The sequence below is a fragment of the Pleurodeles waltl genome, chromosome 2_2 (genome assembly GCF_031143425.1).
Source record: "Pleurodeles waltl isolate 20211129_DDA chromosome 2_2, aPleWal1.hap1.20221129, whole genome shotgun sequence".
Taxonomy (NCBI): domain Eukaryota; kingdom Metazoa; phylum Chordata; class Amphibia; order Caudata; family Salamandridae; genus Pleurodeles; species Pleurodeles waltl.
In genome coordinates this window covers 714,142,349-714,166,044 of record NC_090439.1, presented here as the reverse complement: position 1 = coordinate 714,166,044, position 23,696 = coordinate 714,142,349, and the positions used below count along the sequence as shown (strand labels likewise).

At 43.1% G+C, this 23,696-nt stretch overlaps 1 protein-coding gene across 3 annotated transcripts in view; it reads right to left on the bottom strand.

Annotated features, from left to right (window-relative positions):
• Positions 1-15,302, bottom strand: part of SGK3 (serum/glucocorticoid regulated kinase family member 3) — a 449,614-nt gene extending 434,312 nt beyond the window's left edge. Inside the window, exon 1 of one of the 3 annotated variants that reach the window (XM_069220281.1) lies at positions 14,974-15,302. The gene's annotated coding sequence lies outside the window, so the exon portion shown is untranslated. The remainder of the gene's footprint in view (positions 1-14,973) is intronic. The other 2 variants (XM_069220279.1, XM_069220282.1) reach the window with 2 other exon arrangements.
• Between the last annotated feature and the right edge of the window lie 8,394 nt (positions 15,303-23,696).

The following is a 23,696-nucleotide window of genomic DNA, read 5'->3' as shown; positions in this document are numbered from 1 at the left end:
AATGAACATTATTGTAATGCCATGGTTTGTTCCTCAGAAAATATTACTCACAAACTATTTTCCTGTTTTGATGTTAAATTGTATTGTTGGCAATTTGCTTCCTTTTAGGCACAGCCCAGACGACTTGCATTATCTAATTACTTTTCAAATTACGGCCTAGGACAAAAATAAGGGGGTAGTAAGGGTGAGAGATGCTGCACATCCAGGGAGTAAACACAGTATGAGTTACAGATGTAAGCACAGTCAAATGTTGGTGCCAGTGGTCAGGTGCCCTACTACCCAGTAGACACAAAGATGAGTACAAATGTACACAATAACAATAAACACAATGCGACCACAGCACACAGATGTACAGTCTAATCAGATAGCAAGGATTTGTATCCCTGGTAGGACGCTGGAGTTGGAGAAAGAATACGTAAATGTCCCAAGTCCGTTGAAGAAGGTGTCTTTAATTGGAGGCACAGTTTGCGATAACGCGTTCTTCAAAATACAGCCAACACGTGTTTCGTCACTCAGGTGACTTCATCAAGGCTAGGCCATCTGGCCAGCTAGGAAATGTTGGAGTGCCTACAGTTAGGCTAGTAGACATAGATCTGGAAAAGTCTGTTAATGGTAGTATCTCTAGGACGTGAGGTGCTTGGAGTTCCAGTAGTGACTGTGAAAACTGAAAAGGGCCCTGATAAGCCCCCAAACACAAAAAACGCGTCACAATGCAGAGCCGGAAAGGTTGTCCGGTCGATCCACAAACGAAACGATAAAAAGAGTTACTACCATTAACAGACTTTTCCAGATCTATATCTACTAGCCTAACTGTAGGCACTCCAACATTTCCTAGCTGGCCGGATGGTCTAGCCTTGATGAAGTCACCTGAGTGTTGAGGCAAACCGTGCCTCCAATTAAAGACACCTTCTTCAACAGACTTGGGACATTTACGTATTCTTTCTCCAACTCCAGCGTCTTACCAGGGATACAAATCCTTGCTATCTGATTAGACTGTACATCTGTGTGCTGTGGTCGCATTGTGTTTACTTTTCAAATTACAATCAGATTGTTTAATTTCATGTCTGCAAAAAAAACGTTGTGCTCCTGTAGGTGATTATCAATGTCTAACTAAAGACAACATGTGAAAGCAGATACAGGCAGTTATGTTCAACTCTGATCTCCAAAAGCAGCTATTATTAGCCTGGTTCATATTTGTTCCCTATTTGAGGGAAACATTTGGAAATGTGGTGGCACTCATGCGAGGCAATTTGTCTTGTTATTAGCAGGTAGAAAAAAGCTGCACATGTGAAATGCTCACCTGGGAACACAGAATACACAACACTTTATTGACAGTCAGGATGCATGATTAATTTTTTTATTTAATATTTAGCTTCACTGCTACCATTTACGCAGTTATTTAGTGGGTTTGTTCTTTTGCTTTCACTAGTTTGTTTATTGCAGAATCGTTTTCTTTCTGCTTGTGCACCTTTTTTTAAGTTTACTTTTTTGGATGTTTTAAAACATAAAGTGATCTGTGCGGTGTATAGTGTTCAAACAGGATGATAATCAAAACTGAAGTACAAAATGCATCTGATATTAGTTAAGGATGGGCATGCCTTTTATTCACTGGGCATTTCCCTGCAGTCCAGTTAATTAACACACACCTGGGGTTAGATGGCTGCATTTCAGTGCGGATATCTGCATCACTGCACTGAAACGCATTAGTCATGCATTGAAGTGCCACTGTGACCATTAGGTGCTCAAGGGTGTCAGGCTGCATTTCACCAAAGTAGCCAGTACGGTTTTTGACTTGTAATGCTGAGCTGCTGGCTGATGGATTTTGCAGCGCTGGGCTACTTCAGAGTCTCTCTTTTAAAATATGTTACACATGACCCGTGCCTGACTGGAAGGAAAGCAGGTTAGTGATCTTTCATTTCAGGGTTTGCAGCATTCAAATATCTTTTTAGAGCTTATCACTGCTCAAAAGGGCGTCATTTCTGATATCTGTCTGTATCCATTCACATCACAACTTGGTTTCACTCGTGAGAAAGTGTCACTCTAAGTGTCAAACTTTTGATTGTTGAATGTCACTCACCAGGACACATAAATCATGGTACCGACACACATATATAATTTAAAACTTGCCAGCTATGCCTTGAAGTACATCCATAATAGACCTGGCTCCAGGATCTGGGGGTGGGGGGGGGGGCGAGAACATGGGTGGGCATGGCAGGACTGGGCAGCAAAAAACAACCCTGGCAAATTTTCCAAGCCCACTCCCCAATCACCATGTAGAGAGCGAGACCAGTGTTTACTAATAGTTTGGCAGGGTGGGAGTTGGTTTCACTGCTGGTGGGGACGGTTTTGCTGCTGGCATCGTTCTTGCCTGTAAGAAAAAGGAACCAAAGAAATGCACAAACAAACGGTTTTCAAGCACGCTTTTAAATCATATACTTTGCACTGTTTATTTATAAGTGTTGCAGATAGAAACACGGGCGGCCAGTCCCCAGGGACAAAACCACTCACCGCCGGCAGTGAATCCGTCTCAAACTCTGCCAGCCCACAGGGGAAACACGCAATGCCTGGTAATGCCAGTCTAGTCCTGTGGGTGGACTATAAAGAGGAAGTGGGGTAGTGGGGGGCTTAAGGCAAGTTAAGGAAGGCCTATTTTATCACTGAGAATATCTACATAATGTTTAGCATGTCCTAAAAAGTAACACTGCATACAGGGAGTGCAGAATTATTAGGCAAGTTGTATTTTTGAGGATTAATTTTATTATTGAACAACAACCATGTTCTCAATGAACCCAAAAAACTCATTAATATCAAAACTGAATATTTTTGGAAGTAGTTTTTAGTTTGTTTTTAGTTTTAGCTATGTTAGGGGGATATCTGTGTGTGCAGGTGACTATCACTGTGCATAATTATTAGGCAACTTAACAAAAAAAAATATATACCCATTTCAATTATTTATCATTACCAGTGAAACCAATATAACATCTCAACATTCACAAATATACATTTCTGACATTCAAAAACAAAACAAAAACAAATCAGTGACCAATATAGCCACCTTTCTTTGCAAGGACACTCAAAAGCCTGCCATCCATGGATTCGGTCAGTGTTTTGATCTGTTCACCATCAACATTGCGTGCAGCAGCAACCACAGCCTCCCAGACACTGTTCAGAGAGGTGTACTGTTTTCCCTCCTTGTAAATCTCACATTTGATGATGGACCACAGGTTCTCAATGGGGTTCAGATCAGGTGAACAAGGAGGCCATGTCATTAGATTTCCTTCTTTTATACCCTTTCTTGCCAGCCACGCTGTGGAGTACTTGGACGCGTGTGATGGAGCATTGTCCTGCATGAAAATCATGTTTTTCTTGAAGGATGCAGACTTCTTCCTGTACCACTGCTTGAAGAAGGTGTCTTCCAGGAACTGGCAGTAGGACTGGGAGTTGAGCTTGACTCCATCCTCAACCCGAAAAGGCCCCACAAGCTCATCTTTGATGATACCAGCCCAAACCAGTACTCCACCTCCACCTTGCTGGCGTCTGAGTCAGACTGGAGCTCTCTGCCCTTTACCAATCCAGCCACGGGCCCATCCATCTGGCCCATCAAGACTCACTCTCATTTCATCAGTCCATATAACCTTAGAAAAATCAGTCTTGAGATATTTCTTGGCCCAGTCTTGACGTTTCAGCTTGTGTGTCTTGTTCAGTGGTGGTCGTCTTTCAGCCTTTCTTACCTTGGCCATGTCTCTGAGTATTGCACACCTTGTGCTTTTGGGCACTCCAGTGATGTTGCAGCTCTGAAATATGGCCAAACTGGTGGCAAGTGGCATCGTGGCAGCTGCACGCTTGACTTTTCTCAGTTCATGGGCAGTTATTTTGCGCCTTGGTTTTTCCACACGCTTCTTGCGACCCTGTTGACTATTTTGAATGAAACGCTTGATTGTTCGATGATCACGCTTCAGAAGCTTTGCAATTTTAAGAGTGCTGCATCCCTCTGCAAGATATCTCACTATTTTTGACTTTTCTGAGCCTGTCAAGTCCTTCTTTTGACCCATTTTGCCAAAGGAAAGGAAGTTGCCTAATAATTATGCACACCTGATATAGGGTGTTGATGTCATTAGACCACACCCCTTCTCATTACAGAGATGCACATCACCTAATATGCTTAATTGGTAGTAGGCTTTCGAGCCTATACAGCTTGGAGTAAGACAACATGCATAAAGAGGATGATGTGGTCAAAATACTCATTTGCCTAATAATTCTGCACTCCCTGTATAATTGGTAGCATTCGTGCAAATCGATACTGTAGTAGTAGTAAATTTTATTAGCATAGTTAATTGAAACCAACGCCAATTTAAAACTCATCACATTTTCGCTCTCTAGTTAATAATGAAAAGCATACAATTACAAAAACAGTTAAAACAGACCCCGATACTGTTAATTGATGTGCCTCTAGATTGCGCACTATCCAGGTGGATTGACCCCACCTGGTAGTCATAACGCTTAAAACATTTCTCAAGAATAGTCCAAAGCGGGATCCGCATACACCCGTGGCATTTGAAACAGCAGCACCCCTATCCATCCTGGCTTAGTGCTACCTTTTCAGTAATATTCAACAGTTTTTTAAAAGTCTGCACCAAAAACGTAGTCCCCCAACAGGCAAGAGGAACTGAGGAGCCACTTAACCAGCTAATGACGGCTGGCCTACATGAGCGTGTACCCAGAGCCATAAAGAAGTATTTCATGTATGTATTCCTTTGTTCAGCCAGCACTGGGCATGCACAAAAAACGTGAACAAGGGACCCTTGTTTGTACCCACAGAGGTGACAAGATTGAGTCCTAAACTGCTGCTTCCAAGGAGGGGCCAAGTCTTTAGTTTCAATCATCCCAAAGAGCAGAAGCATTAATTGATGTTTCAGCGATTGCGTGAAAAATACTGATAAATATTCCTGTGCTTGGAGTGTTTTATATGATGACAGTATGGTCCAGGCATGTTGTCTTTTGGCAAGCATGCTCTTGTGTATTGTAAGCGACAATAACGAGTAGCAGTGTTTACCATCCGGTAAAACTCCGCTTTGCTCAAGCCCCAGATGTTTTGCAGACCCAGTTCCTTTATAGAGTTATTCAGATGGTTTCCCCATGAACCTTCAGCGTTGCTGCGCTGTTGCTCCTCAATTTCACAGCAGCATAGATTGCTTATATATAGTTCCTGTCTCGGCTGCTCGCAGTCTCCAGCAGAGTTTTAAGGCTGCATTTTTGCTCTGAAATTTATCGTTTTTTTAATCCAAATTCTAGGTGTACCTGGGCTGGTGAAGTAGATTTTGGAAGCTGGAACACTGATTTATAGGCATTCGTTTGAATTTAATTGAAGACTGCTATTTCTTTGCCCAAAATTGATTCAGCCCCATATGTAACAGTTCGCATTAGCCTTGATGACATTACAGAGAGCAGATGGCTTTATGATGGGCAACTCATTTTTTGTATTAATATCTTAAATCCATATGTCCAGGATTGAGCCTTTGCTTGAGTAGCAACAAGCAGTGGTTTAAAGGTCAGGTGTTGGTCCACTATGAAACCCAAGTATTTATATGCGGGAACGACCTCCACCCGCATTCCGTTAATGAGTCATGCAAAAGATTTCAATTTCAAGTCCACCAATCTGACCACTTTAGTTTTATTCAAGTTTAATTCCAGACCTGGCTTAACTATATATCCAGTAAGTGTGTCAATGCTGTGCTGCAGACCATTTGGAGTTTGACTAAGTAATACTATGTTGTCTGCGTACTGTAACCATGCAATTGCTTCCTGCGCCAAAACGGGCGGTAGACTGTTTACAAGAGAAAAAGAGTTGGCCAGGTCAGCTAGATATACATTAAAAAGCATAAGGGCTAAAACACATCCTTGCTTTAAACCGTTAAAAGTCCACCTTTCCCAATTTTGACTCGCGCACAAGTACCTGAATATAGCTCCATCATTACATTCAACAGGCTACTAGGGAGACCCAAGCTTTTCAATTTTTCCCATAGGCGAATTCTTGGGACACAATCAAAAGCCGACTTAAGATTAATAAAACAGGCGAATAGTCGGCTTTTTTTTATGCCTAGGCTTAATGCCTAGCAAAGCCAATGCAGTCAAAGTGGTTGAAGTCCCCATGCCTACTCTGAAGCCAGTCTGACTTTGTGGCAGGAGGTGTTTCTTGTGTATCCAAACCGATAATTGTTGCAGCAGACAGGTTGCATAAAGCTTAGCTTCGATATCAATCAAGGCTATTAGCCTGTAATTTTGCGGGGAGGCAGAATTGCTGGTCTTATAAATTAGATGAAAGATGTTGCCTTTCCAGGCGTCTGGAAGCAGCTTTGTACCGGGGAGATCGTTAAAAAGGAGCATCAAGTAATAAGCCCAATATGTTGCATCACCTTTAAAAAGGGTGTTAGGGATGATGCTCTGTCCAGCAGCTCCTTTTGTTTTTAGCTTTGTTATAATGCCTATTAGCTGCTCAATGTCTATATCTGCGAGAGCGTTGTCTTGATCAGAATCGGGCTGGGAAGCAACGGTTTTCAACTTTACACTAAAACCAAAGTCAGTCGAACTTAAAGTGCAACAACTTGCAGGCAGAGGGTCCTCTTCCTTCACCTGTTGGTCTGAGGACAAACACAATGCTGAGACATGGGCTTCCCAAGTGGCAGCATCAATGCCTGCATTAGAGTGTCGATTTTTTCCAGGTATCAGCCCATTCACCAGTTGCCAAAACTTTTTGTTGTTCTTCTGATTATTAGACATCAAGAGCTTTGACCACAGATCCTCCTAGTACTGCCTTTTTTTGATCCAGCAATCTTTCTTATATTGTGATCTCAATTTAAGGAGCCTTGTTTTGCTGGGATAATTGTCCCTTCGTGCCTCCTTTGCCACTTTTTTTTTCTTCACATGAGACTTGAGTTTTTAATTTATGCAAGGATCTGTTATACCATGAATGTTCTTCGATAACACCTTTGAAATTTTTATTTGCAGCAAATGCAGAGTTTGAGAAAGGGATATTATTAGGAAATTTGTTCAGTATTGAGTCGCATAGTTCCTTCCAAGCCTTCACCTGTGCTCCTGAACTCAATGCCATTTGTTCCTGGTTCTCAAGTTCTTTCTTGAGCTCTTCTAGTGACCCCGCACAGCGATACACTTCTTCCATCACTTTCTCAATGCCGTGCCCCTGCCATTATAACTTTTTTGTATTATAGGTCGTCGGGGCGGCGATAATGATGTTTGCGGTTGGTAGTCGCTTCCATTCCCGTCTTAAATGTATGGCTTGTGGAAAGTGATCACTCTCTGGTCGTACATAAATATTGTAGGTGGCAACTAGTGGCAGTGCTGCTTCATTTATTAACGTGAAGTCAATTGTTGATTTTATTGATCCACTTGAGAAAGTTACTAGTGTAGGGACGTCTCCCCTTAAGTGGGTCGTCAAGCGACGGAAGCCAAGATTTTCACACCTATTGTTCGAGTGCATACCATGGTATTTGTGTCCCTGTTTTGTATAGCCTTTACTCAAGTCAGCATTAAAGTCACCTGACACATTATAAAAGGCCTCCTTGTACTCCCCCTGCAACATTTTTAGGATGTTTAACAGTGTTTCCATGTTTTCTCTGTTTTGACCCTTGTTGGGGTCAATGTATACATTGGTTAATAGCAGCTGTGTTTTAGCACCGTTTAGCTCCTGAGGTTCCAACTTAATTGGCAGCAGCCAGTCAATTCCAAGGTCAATTTGTTTGATGGCCCAACTACTTTTGGTTGAACATAGTGTAGTAATGCCACCTTTGGGATGCCCACACTTTTTAATCTTGACTGCAGGAACATGCCGGCCGACATAGCCCTGAGATTTGAATTTGCTTCATACACCAAGTTTCCTGAAGCATGATGATATCAAATTGTTGTAGGATCTTCAACCCTCCGCGTCTGTTGCTATTTGTTTCAGACCATGGCAGTTCCAAGACCATATGTAGAGGGTGTCCTCTACAGCAGATTGCCGTCTCAATCTTTCGTCAGGACCAGTTGCTACTGTGGGCCATTATAGGTTGCCACTCTACCTGTTTCCAAATTGGAAGCCTGCCGATATATACTTGGTGGCTTCTCTCCTGATGAAGCGAACTTTGATTCCTTACTATAGGTAAATTTACTCATCTGCTTCGAGTTGCCACCACTCCAACTGCTCCTTTCAACACTGAGGCCCCCCTCTCATTTCCCAGGAGCAGGGGGCAAGGATATCGACACGGTTCATGTCTTTGTAGCGTGATGCCCCATCAACTAAAAATGTCCTGGTGTGCCAGGATTTGGGCGGCGGTGGCTGGGGAGGTCCATGATGTAAGTGTTGCTTCTTTGACCCTGTTATTCGAGTGAGGAACAAACTCCACTGTCAGCAGCTCAGTCGTGGTGATATGTGCTATGGGCCGAATTTCATTTATAAGTTTGAAAATTGTCCCTCTACTTAAGATGTCAAAAGCCCCTTTGGAATTGTACCGGGGGATGAAGAGGAGTTTGTTGTCGTTCAAAGCCACTGTTTGTTGTAAGATATGACCTCCTGGCAAGCTTATTGGTGTCAGCAGTTTGAGATACATATCATTCCTTGTATGTGGTTTCTTGCCGATATCCGGCATGGTGTTTGCCTGTGAGAGATATTGTGAGACCTGGCAATGATCGATTACTGCAGGTGTTTGGTTGTTATCCCAATAATTGAAGGCTTCCCTCCTAGCGTTGCCCATTCGGTTCCGTTGGACAGTGATCTGGCAGATGTTAGGATCCTCTTCTGGGGGGGTTGCTTGTCGCAACCTCCTGCTGAGCTGGAGTTCCACCACGGCCACCGTTCGAAGGACTTATGTCCTTAAGTGTCTAGTTTTGCTGAGATGGTTGACTTTTGCATGCAGAAACGGCATGAGTTTGGTTATCCTGGTTATCCTTTTGCATTGTCGTCTGCTGCGTGAGGTATATGCTGCCATAATCCAAGTCTCCCACATCTTTCTTCTCAGGGTCTTTGCCTTGCGTACCAGTGGACTTCGCGAATGACTTCCAGATACTGTTTTGCTGAGCCGCCTTGGCCTTCTTCTGCGCTTTCCTTTGCCGTTTCTTTTCCTTATTAGTAAGAGTGACCTCATTTGCTGCTAAGGTGTTTGAAGCTTCTCCTGCAATCCCTTCCTTGTCGGGACTTATTGCTTGAGTGTTGGAGTCTTTGCTGCATACAGCTGAGCTCTGGTTTTCCTCCTACTGGGAAAAGCAGGTAGCCTGTGAGTTTCTGTTTTCACTGTCAGAGCTTTCTCATCAAGGTAATTATGGTGCATATACCCTTCTCTCCAGCATAGCCCATCCTGAGATCGTGTGGCCTGGACCCTGACTTCTGTCAAGGTGTTGTTTAGAATTTCAATGGTCTTGGGTGAATTGTCTCCTAAAGAAGCACATTGGCATGACACTTGTTGAAAATGGTATTTATTCAAATTGGCAGAAAATATGGTTGCAATGGTGCAACAAACTAAGAAAATGACAGCGCGCCTCCTGATGGGCTGGGAAGACAACCTCACCTAACTCATTAGGAAAAAATTATCATAAGCCACATTGAGCTGTGGAAGGGTTGTGGGCTGAGCAAAAACAACAACACTGGGAGCAACATTTGCCCTCCACCTTCATCACGTCAAAAGTAAGGCAACCTTAGGACAGAGATCCTGAACATACAATTAACATTGCAAAGTAACAATGAACATCTAAAAGTAGCTGTCAAACAAAACAGAAGGTATCACAGGGACTTGTATCCTGGCAGGCCATAGTGTCACAGTTATTAAAATCACAATCAAATGCAGTTCATCTAAAGAATATAACATTTTCTACCTACCATGATGAAAAGTTTCAGTTCTATGAAGGACACAGAGGCAAGGATTATGCACAAACTGTCTCTATTTTATTGCTCAGCAGCCCAAAATCAACATTATATCAAACATTAGAGACTACATATCCCATGACTCTTCGGTTTTCTACTGTCAACCGTTCAACCATAGAGTCCACCATATAAAAACATCCACCAAGGAAAAGCACTTCCTCTTTCTTTATGCGATAGACATTTTCCATTGATTCAATTCAGACATCCTGTTTCTGATCTGCTCCTACCACAGGAAAAAAAAAATAGATCAACACTGGGAATTCACGACTGCTGTCCGAACACTGTTAAGAGGACAACTTCAAACACATTATTAACAACAATGCTACAACTCAATACCATGACATAATGGTGACATCAGAAAAATATACTCATCCTCACGTCCATAAATTCTTAAAAGATAAGGGTAAGGTCGCTGAATGAGAATGAACAACGGGGAGGGATAATCTTTGCCTCCGAGTCCCTAACTGAATTGAAACTTTCCTTCACAAAGGCTAAATTTTATATTCAAAGGGGCCCAACCTGAAACTGCAATCTGAACCGTCTTTTTGTACGGCAGTTCAGTTGCACTGCACCCAACGCCCTCTAGCGGTACCTGCAAGCCACCACAGTGCATCCATGCCCTAAAGTAATACTAGCAAGCCATCACAACGTGCAGAGCCGCATAGAAGGCTCTCGCTGAGGGAGAAACTAACTTGACAAGCTCAGCAACAGGGGCACATAAACAGTACAGTTATCAACAAATGAATGCAAAATGAAGGCACCAAGAAAAAGCACTTATCTGGTTGCTGAGCAGCGACAAAAGAGAAGTGCTTTCCTTTGGTGGATGTTTTATGGTGGACTCTATGGATGGACTGTTAAAAGTACAAAATCAAAGACTCATGGGATTTGTAGTCTTTAATGTTGTTTGATATCATGTTGTTTTTCGGCTGCTGAGCAATAAAACTGAGAAAACTCATGCATAATCTGAGCCTCCGATCCTGACATAGAACAGATCAGTCAACATTCAATAACATGATACCCACAAATGAAGAAAAAAAAAACACCCATGACCATGGAGTGAAGAACACAAGAAACACTGATCCAAAGATGATCATAGAAGAAACTGCCTTCATGCCGATGGAGATGCAAGCAGACATTAAGCAACTACTAGGAAGCATGGATCTTCATGTTAAGTGGCTTAATATACAAAATATTAAAAAATGGCCACCACTAACCAGTTAATGTTTCTTCTATTCTAGATGTAAAATATCACATGGAGTAGACAACTTTTTAGGATAAGGAAAATGCATAAGTCTCTTATTCATAACATTATCCATTCTAGTTGGTTACATAGAATGTTACTGTCACTGCATTCAATATCTGAAACAATTATTGAAGGAATACATCAGATACTCTGGAAAGGCGTGGCGTTAGGAAAGCACATATTATGTTGTCACCTAGCCTTAATGTGCATAGTGACTCTCCTGCCTATATTGCCCCTTTTAACAAGCCATCTCTTACAAAGAGAGCAGGTGAGACACTATGTATTAATGTTCTGTGACACTGTGCAGCTGAAGTGAAAGTCTCTGATCCTGAAGAAGCCTCGCCTTCCCTTGGCAGGGTGATCCTTTCTGTGCCAGTTAGAGGTAACCTTGCCTAGCAAATTAATTTAACAGGTGCTGTGGATGCAGGCCCACGGAGGTAACATGTCACTCATTTGAATTTCACTAATGAATGGCAGCAAACAAAACCTGCATATGACACAATGGGGAATCCGCAGTCACAGTTGCCTAAACAAAATTAATATTAATACAATACCAGGTAAAAGTCCAACAGCAGGTGATGCTATGGCAGGTATCAATACCTCCATAATTTTAGGCTCTACCTTACTGGTGTGAACTTCTCACTTGAAAGTGAGGCCCTTCTTTTGAGAGACTTGTGCTAGCAGAGTAGTAAAATTGTATCATGGCGATTCAGCTGTAGCTCTGCACTTCCTAGTTGAGTAAATTTATGAAGCTTGGCAGCCACCTTGTAGAAAGGAGTGGTTATTTTTAAGTGTGGCAAAAAATGTCAAGCCAACTGAGGCCCTTTAAAAAGGGAAACTTTCAAAAAGAGGGAGTTACGTATGAAGGTGTTTCCTCATCACTTGTGTCATACAACACTGGGGTGCAAGTAGAAATTTAAAGCGTGATATAGTTAACAGATATTGCATGCATGTAAAATCACTGGAACAGACATTACAATTCTTGGCATAACCAACTTATAGCTCCTTTACAACGAGAGTGCCAAACTATTGACTTCTCCAATGCTAATTCGCAAAGTACTGTTAAAAAGAAAGTAAAAAAACATTTAAATGGAAAGCAAAAACAAATTAAGGCATCTCAAAACAGTGTGTTTACTTCGATATTTGCAATCTTAATAAATGCCACAGTTTGTTCCTTTAATGCTTTTCATGCGGTAACTCCAAACAGAACAGGTTGAGGTGGAATTTAGTAGAGAATGGTTGCCAATACCAAATTTACTTTTCACATAACGTGGGGCTGATACAAATTGTTGTGCCATTTGGTTCCGGGCACGAGCCTAACAAGCGGATTTTAGGAATAAAGAGACATTTCCATTCCTGTGACCCCAAGTATAGATTCTGCCTCATATGCCAGCTCAGAGAAAGCAGGAGTCTACCAATCTCCCAGTGCCATAAATGCCGTTTTTTTGTGCCAAGCCTTCGGATTTGGTGCAACATGTGAAATGCAGGAGATAAAACAAAGCCAACTCAATAACGACTGCTGTTGAATCAAACTCTAACAAAGATAAACCTGCTACTCTGCTTTTATAGAGGAGTTGGGGCTGTAGGAAGCAAAAGGTTAAGCACGAACAATGGGAATGTGATGAGGGAGGTCACAGAAGGTTGAAAGAGAGCATGAAAACACATGCTCCCACGGAGTGCTCAAAGAAAAAGAAAAAAGTACTTCCTTGAAGTGAGTTATGAAAGAATGCAAAACATTCACTCAAAAGGATGGCAAATAAGCTATGCTCCAAGCAACAGACAAGCACAAGAGAGGGAAGAAAGACTTTGGATAAGAAACAAGCAAGTGATATTGAAAGAACGTCAACCAATGATAACAATATGCTGACCCTAAGTTTACAGTAAGTATTGTTATTGCGCACTATAGCCTTCTGCCACAGATAGCTAGCCAGGTCAGTAGGTAAGACCTAAAAAGGAAGGCAGATTGCTAAACTGACACAACAACGTAACTATAGCCTTCTGCCACAGATAGCTAGCTAGGTCAGTAGGTAAGACCTAAAAAGGAAAGCAGATTGCTAAACTGACACAACAACGTAAGTATTCTGACAGTCAGTAAGAGTGTTGTGATATGCCACATAGCGCTATGAGCATATCCCCACCAGAACTATGCTTTGGAATACAGATTCACACCAGGAACTCTTCTGGGACAACCTCTCAACCCTCTTCATCAGAAGTGACGCACCATGAGAAAAGCACGAAGACGATGACGGCGTGTGCAGATAAGAAAAGAAGAGCCAGGTCGTCATGCTTTGGGCAATGGGATTCAGTGCTGATCACACAAAGATGGTGTGCTATTTTGGCCCTATCCGATAACTGTGATAAATGTTCATAGTTCCACAATCGTTCTTAAGAGAGAAAGACACCGAGTGGCATAGAACTCGTCCTTCTTGAGGACACTGATCACGTACCGGACACTTTTAGCACCCACCACTGTACAGCATCCATTCCCAATTCAGGAAGGTGAGGACTTCAGAAAGAGTTACCACTGCTTTGGGCTATACTGGTTTCAGTATGTCAGATTGGGATGTAGTGTTGTCAGTGCTGATGCCAGCTATGAGGTGCGTGTCTCAGAACGAGTGATCGTGAGAATACCATCAGACAGCATGGGCGAGCAAAGATAAAACAATGTACTACAAAGCTCCTACGCACCCGCAATACCACAACCTTATATACCACAATACCTTCGATTGCGCTACCAGGAAAAAAAGTTATTATTGGAGGTGCAATATTGGTGCAAACAGCTTCTGTGATGGCACGTGTTTTAATACATCCTATGCCTAAAAATGATTAGGATTGTAACCACGGATGCAATTTTTCTGAGAAAAAAAAAATACTGGTCACTTGTCTTACGGTTTGCTTTACGGGAACAGCCAAGAGCTAGTATGTGAAAAGAATGTGTGTAAAATTGTCAAGGTTCTTTTGTGACACGGCAATTATCTGTTTGTTACACCAGTCATTACGAAATGATTTTGACAGTTCTCCAATACTTTTCAACTGATGTGTTTTTGAATTTTGCTGTTTTAGGTTTGTGTTCCAGAAGGAAAAAAATACCTGATTTCACTATTTTTCCCCAATATTTGTACCGGCGTGGACTTAAAACCACAGTCCGGACCGGTAAAAACAACAACCAGGTGGCAACTCTAAAAATGTCATGGGCAATACAAGCATACATCATAAGTAAACAGGAGTAGATACCTAGCCATCACGGTCTTAGCTAGTGTCAACGAAGTGATAAGCAAGAGTAAATGAAAACCTAAGATAAGACGGCTGGTAAACGTGCACACGAGCTGTCTTCGTACACAACAGAAACCGTTATCTAGTTCTGTTGTCGCCACTTAGTCAATCTTTTCCAGTTTCGAAATAAACACTTTTTTAAAAGGATCTGGCAGTCTTTATTTTGAAAGTAGTCGAGCCCCCTCTAGCCTCCACTTATCAGACACGCTGTGTCTAAAGAACAAATCTCCCTACCTTTTTTAACGTAAAAAGTGACGACCACAAGAACCGTCTTAAAGTCGATCAAAAGAACTGCTGCATAGAGATTTAGGAAGACAAAAAGGCTTGTTTCAGTCTGATACAAAACACCTACAAAACGCGAAGGCAGTTTCTGAGTTCCGAGGGCAGTGCGCCCCCTCCCAGTACCTTGCTCATGGAAACAAAACACTACAATCGTTACTCGCGTGACCGGTCGTCTGTCAGTAGCGACGCCGCTTTCAGATGCAGCAAACCCGTCCACTAGAAGCGCCGCGTGCAGTATAGTTATACGCAATGTAAGTTTATCTCTTACCAACAAGGCGCCGAGCTGTGTCCGGGTGCAGCCCGCTCGCGCCCCAGGGTTTGGAGCTCCGTCTGCCCTCTTCCTGGATCCAGGGCCGCTAGCCGGGGCAGTGTGTATCTGCTCTGAGTGTTTCCTGGCGCGTCAGCAGCTGAGGCCGGGCTCCTCCCAGAGGCCGGCCGAGCTGACAGCAGCACAAGCCCCAGACAGACATACATAGGGTGCTTACGCCTCTCTGTGAGGTGTCTAGCTGGGGATCTGCTGCAGGGCGGCTGCCAGGCGTGCTTTCGCTATCGTTGGGTGTCTCTGGCATTGCTTCGGCCCGTACATGAAAAGGAACTGAAGGTTCCGAGCTAAGAGCGAAAAGGGAATAGAAACAAGAGGGCGTGTTCATAGCTGCCAAGTTTTCAAATTGCTCGTGTGTGGCATTTCCATGCTTTCAGTACGCTTATGAGTGACATTCAACTGCCAAATGTGTGACCCTTAAAGTGACATTTTCTTGCCTGTAAAACCAAGCAATGACGTGCATGGAAAACAATAAATAACTTACGAGCAATGAGAAGTTAACAAATACCTTCAAACTGCAGCAAAACACTTGATTTTTATTGAATACTAGATCTACGTATGGTTTGCGGTAGCGTGTCTTGTATGTAACGCAATTTTAAAACAATGTGCATATTCAGTGCTTTTAGGCACAGGCTGTGACCTTTGTAGCACTGTAATACAGAAGTTACGATTTCTCATTGCACGAAGCAGGACTCCAGCCAGTTTCTGTCTGGTTGCACACAGTATCTGCAATGATTCCATTAACCAAATGGGGTAACAAAGAAGTCTCCTGCTGTAGGAAACTGCCGACAACGAGTGAGTCTTAAATAATTACTTTATTCACCTTAAGATTCGTCGCAGAAGGGAGACAGTGCAGTTGCTCTGTCCGCTCCAATAACCGTCTCTTCACACACCATTCTCGAATGCCTCAATGCGCGTGCAGAATTCCCAGCGCGAGGCAATTGAGAACGGTGAGCATTCTCTACTATCGACACTACATATCTTCTCTCTTTACAGTAAAAACAATATGAGAATAAACAATATATATATTCCTATAAATAAAACAGTTGTCTATAAATAAACAGCAAAACATTACTATGAATAATAGTCTTTTAACTTCTTTGGTTTTACAATTCTCCTGCCAAATCTACTCCACCTTCCACTCCTACAGCAGATTCCCTCCAAGCCACTAGAGTCTCTGGAACTGTTAGATGACCTAAGTTCATTTGATGGAAGATGGCGATCATCAGAGCTCCCTGAATCCACTCTATGTTGACATTGATGAACATGTTCTTCTCTTCCCTCCTTCTTCTCGTCTAACCATTCTTTCCACACTCTTCGGAATACTAATCTCCGTTCCCGAGACAACTCTGGTACTCTTACACAGTGACAAAGCCGATACATGGCACACTTTACCATCATTGAGTCGCGCTGAATTATTGTACACAGCAATTACTCTCATGGGGGAAGAAAATTTACTTTGTCCTTTAATAGTGTGTTTATTGCTCTTGACTCTCACAACATCTCCAACACACAACTTAACCTCTTTGCACTTGTGTATGTCATCATAATACTTCTTATATTTATCCTGAGCTTTCTCAATATTAGTCTTCACTTCCTCCGGACTCCATTCTACTCTTTTTGCAGCTTTGAGCCAACCAACATTATCTTTTGACATGGGAGTTCTACCCCTCATGAGTTCAAACGGACTAGCATTAGTACTGTTACAAGCAGTAATCCTAAAAGCCCACAGGGTTTTCCATAACTCTGTTTTCCAAACTAAATTATTGCAATTAGACCATTGAATCATTCCTTTAAGTACACGGTTAAACCTTTCTACAGAACCATTACCTGCAGGATGGTAAATTGAAGTAGTATGATGTTTTATTCCATTTCTTCCCACATAATCTTGGAAAGCAGAAGACGTGAATTGTGTCCCATTGTCCGACACAATACATTTTGGTAAACCCTCTCTTACAAACATTTTATCCATAAATTTGATGATACTGCTTACATCAGCCTTCCTTACAATTCCTACCTCTGGCCACTTGGAAAAGTGATCTACAAGTACTAACAAGAAAGTCTGCTCTTCACCTTCACCAATTGGTCCCATGACATCAATACCTACTCTTTCCCATGCATGACATGTTGGGAGAAGGAATGGGCTGTAAAGGCGGTTTCAACATCACATGCGTTTTATCTGCATTTTCACAAACATGGCAATCTCTCACCATCCTTTCTACCTCCTTATCTATCCCTGGCCACCAGTACCACTGTTTCACTCTATTCTTAGTTTTACCGATGCCTAGATGGCCTTCGTGGCAAATCTCAAGAATTTTCCCTCTTAAGGTGAAGGGAGGTATTACCTTTCCATTCCTAATAAATAGACCTTCTTCCATAGATAATTCATCCCTTACTTCCCAAAAAGGTAAGCAATTTTTATTAATCATTTTCTTTAACGGCCACCCTTTAGTAATCATGACACTCAATTCTTTCATCACCTCATCCAAATTCTGCTCTGTATTCCATTCATCTCGTATGATACCTTTGCATATACCTTCCTCCACAATAGCCACCCACATGTCTTCTTTACCATCTTCATCGGTATTCTGAAACTCTTCAATATCGTTGGATGGCAAGGACATGCGGCTTAAGAAGTCTGCAACCGTATTCTTCACTCCAGGTAAGTATTGTACCACATAGTTGTAATCAAACAAACGCACAGACATTCTGGCAAGCCTAGGAGAAGCTTTATAAAACCCCTTTGTGGTTAAAACCTTCACCAGTGGTTTGTGTTCACATCTTAATATGACTGTAGTACCCCACACATACTGTCTAAAATGTTCCATTGCCCATACACATGCAAGTGCCTCACGCTCAATAACTGAATACTTCTCCTCAGTAGGAGTTAAGGAACGTGAGGCAAAAGCAATAGTATCTTCATACCCCTCCTTATTAATTGGGGTGAGAACTGCTCCTATTCCCTTGCAACTAGCATCAGTTGTAATAACATATCTAAGACTTGAATCAAAGCCTTGCAATGGTGGAGCTTTTCAGATATCATTTTTCAACATATCAAAAGCATTTTGACACGCATCTGTCCACAAAAACTTGTTTTTTGCTTTAAGCAATTGCCTTAAATCATACGTTTTCGTAGAAAAGTTATTAACAAATTTGGAATAGAATTCCACTAAACCCAGAAAAGCACAGACCTCATACTTATTGTGAGGATTAGGTGCCTTGCTTATTGCAGACAATAACTCTTCCTTTGGTTTAATTCCCTGAGCAGATACAACATGCCCCAAGTAATTGACATGGTCACAAGCGAATTTGCATTTACTAAATTCTGCCGTCAGGCCCTTTTCATCCAACGTATTCAATACTTTTAATCAAGTTTGGTCATGATCATCCCTTGACCTACCCATCACCAGGATAATGTCTTGGAAGAGCATCGTATTATCTATTCCTGCAAGGATTGAGTTAATTAACCTTTGGAACATGGCTGCTGCTGACACCAAGCCAAATGGTACTCGCCGAAACCTGTAACACCCAAAGGGTGTAATGAAAGCAGGCAAGTCCCTACTACTGGGATGTAACCGTACCTGATGATAGGCCGCTTTAAAATCAATAGTAGAAAACCATTTCATTCCTCTAGTGCGTGATAACATTTCACTAATATGCGGTAAGGGGAATTGATCAACTAGTATATTCTTATTAAGATCTCTCAAGTCGATGCATAATCGTAAACCCCCATTGGCTTTCTTCACCACGACTAATGGGGCCACCCACTCAGAAGATTCAATGGGTTCTATAATTTTCTCTTCTTGTAGTTTATCCAATTGCAATTTAACATCTTCCTTTAGGGGAATCGGAATATTTCTTACTTTATGCACCTGTGGCACAGCATCCTTTTTTAAATGAATAAGGTGCATAAAGCCTTTCATTTTTCCAATCTTCCCCGTAAATACTTTAGAGAATCTCTGCAGAACTAGTTGACCAATTCGTGACCCTTTTTCTATGGACAATACTGGTTCAGGATTATTGGGATCCAATATTATGCCCAATTTCCTCTGATCAATCCATCCCAAAACGGAAGGACCAGTGACTGCAATATACAATTTTCCGGTCATTTGTCTGTCCTTATACTAGAATTCCAATTCCTTGTAGCCTAACAATTCGATAATTTCACCAGTAAATGTCTTGATTGTTATGTCCGGTGAGCATAACTCTTCACCCACAATATGCTTGAGACTCCTTTCCCACACATTTTTTGATTAATAATAGTATATGGAGACCCTGAATCTACTACAATGCGCATAGTCACACCTCCCAGCATAATCTCACAGCTTGTTTTTTTCATTCTATTTTTCTCTTCTTGTTTCGTGCAAAGAATAGTATCTTCGTCAGAAGAATTTACACACAAAATACACATGTTCAACTCATCATCCTCTGAAGAGTTTGTGTCTTCTAGATCCAGGATTTTGCTACCTCCATTCTTTCTCTGACACACTTTTTGGAAATGACCTACAATTCCACATTTTAAACATTTCTGTTTCTTTGCCGGACACAATTTATCATTCGCCAAGTGGTCATAATTGCCACATCTATAACACTTCTTTTTATCATTCGACTTATAATTCTTAGATTCTATTCCTATTCTCCCTGTGCTTCTCTTTTTAGAATCTTTATTGTGTTTTTTTTCTTTCACTCTTGCAATTATGGTCTGCTCTCCTTTATTTTCATTTAAAACTTCTTTCGCACACCTTCCCGTCAATTCTGCCCTCTTTTACAATATCAATGACTTCCTGCAAAGAGTTTTCTCCTTTGGCCCACAGATTGTCTTGAATGTTCGAGTTTGACGATTGCATAACAATCTGGTCACGAATAAGCTCATCATGTAAATCACCGAATCTGCAATTAATTGCTAAATTCTTTAAGGCAGACACGTAATCCTCTACTGGTTCCTCCTTCCCTTGTTTCCGATGAAAAAACTTATAGCGATCCACAGCTATGCAAACTCTAGGTCTGTAATAGTTATCTAAGTCTTCAAGCGCATTCTTATACAGGTCGCCATCGATCGCTTGCCTAGGTTTCTTATTAATGTTTTTAAAGATTTTCAGACCACCTGGTCCTAAACAATGCAAAAGGATCCTATATTTTTTTCCAGCAGAAAGTTCTTCTTCTTCCTCAATGGTGGAGATATAATTCCTGAAATATTCGCTCCATTCTTCCCATTTTAATATTGGTGAACCAGCAACAGGAATAAATGATTGTGGAGGTGATAAGTTCCAAGGGTTGTTAGCCGCCATGTATTTGCACTGTCTCCCTTCTAAAGATTACTATAATTGCTAATAGTAGGTTATAGATGGTTTAAATGAAGTGTTAAAACTACTAATAAACCAATTTCCAAATTCAAATTAGTGCTAGAATTATCATCTTAGTAAAAAGTCCAAATGACAGCTAGCTTATACTAATCATTAAAAAAAACTGCCTCTAAGTTGGCACGAACTGTCCCAATTTAAGATGTCTGCTGCATAGTTGACGTGTGACTTAAAATGGCTGCCCCTCTGTCAGCAGAACTGTCCCAACTTAAAATGGCTGCCGCTTTGAAATGACGCGTGATCACATCCCGACCAATCCAAAATGGCCGGTGAGACAGAATGACGTATTAGTTAGGGGTAGTACCAGTAGCAGTACACACCCACCCAGTGAAGACGATCTTCGTCTGCAACGTGAATGCTGCCCAGCACCTGACTCACCAGAGTGATGGAAAAGGCGATCTTCGGCTGCAGCGTGAGTGCTGCCCAGCGCTTGACTTACCGGAGTGGCGGCTGTTCACTATGCGGCACACTCGTCGCGCAACAACCCGGTAGCGTTCTTTTTCCGCTTGTCGCCAATTGTAGGAAACTGCCGACAACGAGTGAGTCTTAAGTAATTATACTTTATTCACTTTAAGATTCGTCGCAGAAGGGAGACAGTGCAGTTGCTCTGTCCGCTCCAATAACCGTCTCTTCACACACCATTCTCGAATGCCTCAATGCGCGTGCAGAATTCCCAGCGCGAGGCAATCGAGAACGGTGAGCATTCTCTACTACCGACACTACACCTGCTTTCGGACTGAACGGCAGGTGTGATCCTCGGCAGTCCCTTTACATTGATGTGCTCCCTGAGGTATTAATAGACCTCTTCGTTTTATGCTAGTATGGCCCAGTAGCCCGCTTTTATACTATAGGCGGGGCAGATGGAATAATTCTGATGTTCTGCCCATATGTGATACCCACCAGTTCTGTGGAGACTGCTGCACACCATGCTTTATACATCGTGTACATTTCAGTACCCTTAATGAAATCCCCAGTATGCGCACTCCAACTAGCGCCATGTTTGTTACACATCTAGAACAGATTATGGGGGTCATTACAACATTGGCGGTAAATGCCGCTTACCGCCGTGCAGAAGACCGCCAATACACCGCCACAGCAGTGGAATTCCGCCACAGCTATTACGACCCACAGCTCGGAATCTGCCAAAATCCAGACACCCACAGAAGTCCGCCACACCAAAGGTCAGTGATAAACTGGCAATAACAAAACCGACACCGTCACGCCAACAGGAATACGCCCACACTATCATGACCCACGAATCCACGCGCTCAAAATACACACACATATATAAAACACCACCACCTTGGACAATTTGAAATACACACACCTGATACACATACACACACCACACCCACACACCCAATCCAATATAAAACACACACCCACATTACCCACAAACCCTTACTACCAGAAATTTGAAAGCAGGCCAGAGAGATACACTACCTTAAACAACACCAGCATCCACAGACATACAACACCATCACTTACACAACATCCACGCACCTCAAACAACACACAACAACACATCCTCTCACACATCACAACAGACAGCACCTCACACATAACCCACACCACATCATGGCACCTCAACGACACCCCATGTTCTCTGAGGAGGAGCTCAGGGTCATGGTGGAGGAAATCGTCCAGGTAGAGCCACAGCTGTTCGGATCACAGGTGCAGCAGACATCCATTGTAAGGAAGACACCAGATTGCAGTACAGAGGACTGGCGGTGGACCTCCACCTCCCCCTCCACCTCCTCCCCCACAACTAACAACATGGGAGGAGCAAGTCTTGGCAATACTGCATCCTGAGGGCCTCGCAGGAGTAACAGGAGGACTGGACTCTGGTAAGGCAAATCTTCACTACTTTATACCCCACCCTACCTGCATGCCATCACATACCCCATCCATACCCTCACACCCATCACCCCAACAACCCACAGATACCCCACCAACACAACCCACACATCCAAAAAACAAGCCCTGCATGTAACACCAATGCATGGACACCCATCACCAAAGCATGTCCAGTACAGATACCCACAGAGACCCCAAACCAACTATCACACAAGGACCAAGGAAAGAATGCAAGCACTGGAATAGAGGGTCACTCACCCATTGCACACAATGGCACACACAGATTCAATAATCATGCTTTTACACCCCTACAGGACCTCTACCCAACGTCACCGGACAGGAGGTGCCAGACATATCCAGTCCCCCCACAGAAGAGACCCACAGTGATGACAGCAGCTCTGCACAACTGGATCAAGATGACCAGCCCCGCCCATCTGGGACCTCGGGACAGTCGGTTCCCCTGACACAGTCACATGCCGCCACAGAGCCTCCCCCCACAGGAAACACCAGCACAGCACCCACCCAGCGGGCCCATCCCTCTGTCCCCAGGACACGTCAATCAGCAGTGTGTCCACCATTACAGGGAACCCAGGCAACCCCACCATCAGGGACATGGGGGCAGTGGCAGTGGGCACACAGTTCAGGGGACAGAGGCACAGGACAACAGGGAAGCTGGGAGGACTGCTGTGCGACAGGGGGAGGACAGGCCCAGGGAACCCATGCTCCACGAGGCCCTCTCCAACATCATGGGAGCTTGCCATCATTCCCAGGAGACAATGGCAACGGTACTGGCCAAGTTACAGGAGACCAAGCGGCTGCAGGAGGAACACTACCTTGGAATCAGGGAGGACTTGAAGTCCATTAACAACACCGTGGTCACCATTGCAGGGGTGCTGGCAGACCTTGTCAACAACAGGAGGGACACAGTGGCACAACAAGGGGCCCCTGACACTAGCCTGGATGATGAACAGCCCTCCACCTCCGCCAGTGCTAGTGGACAGGAGGCACCGCCACAGGAACACGACACCAGCACCCCACCCCCTGCAGATGGAGAACCACCCCGCAAACGGTCCCTGAGATCCAGGAACAAGACAGAGAGCATTGCCAAGACCCCCGCCAGGAAATGAGACCCCCCTGAATGTCACCCTTCTGTCCCACTTTGTCACCCTATCCATCCTTAAACTGCCATTGCTCCACTTCCTATGCCCCTTTGGACAATGCACCTGTGAAAGAAATAGACTGGACTCTGCCATAGACATTCCTCCACCATCCCCCAGCCCATTTTACAACCCCCTCCACTTATTAGCACAGAAATAAACACACTTCAATCACAAAACAATCTGGAGTCGGTCTGTGCTTTCACAAATGTGTAATTGCAATAACCATGGAATATAGCAATGTCAATTTACTTGTGCACATACCGATGTAACACAGCTGTAGGCCGGGAGGAAA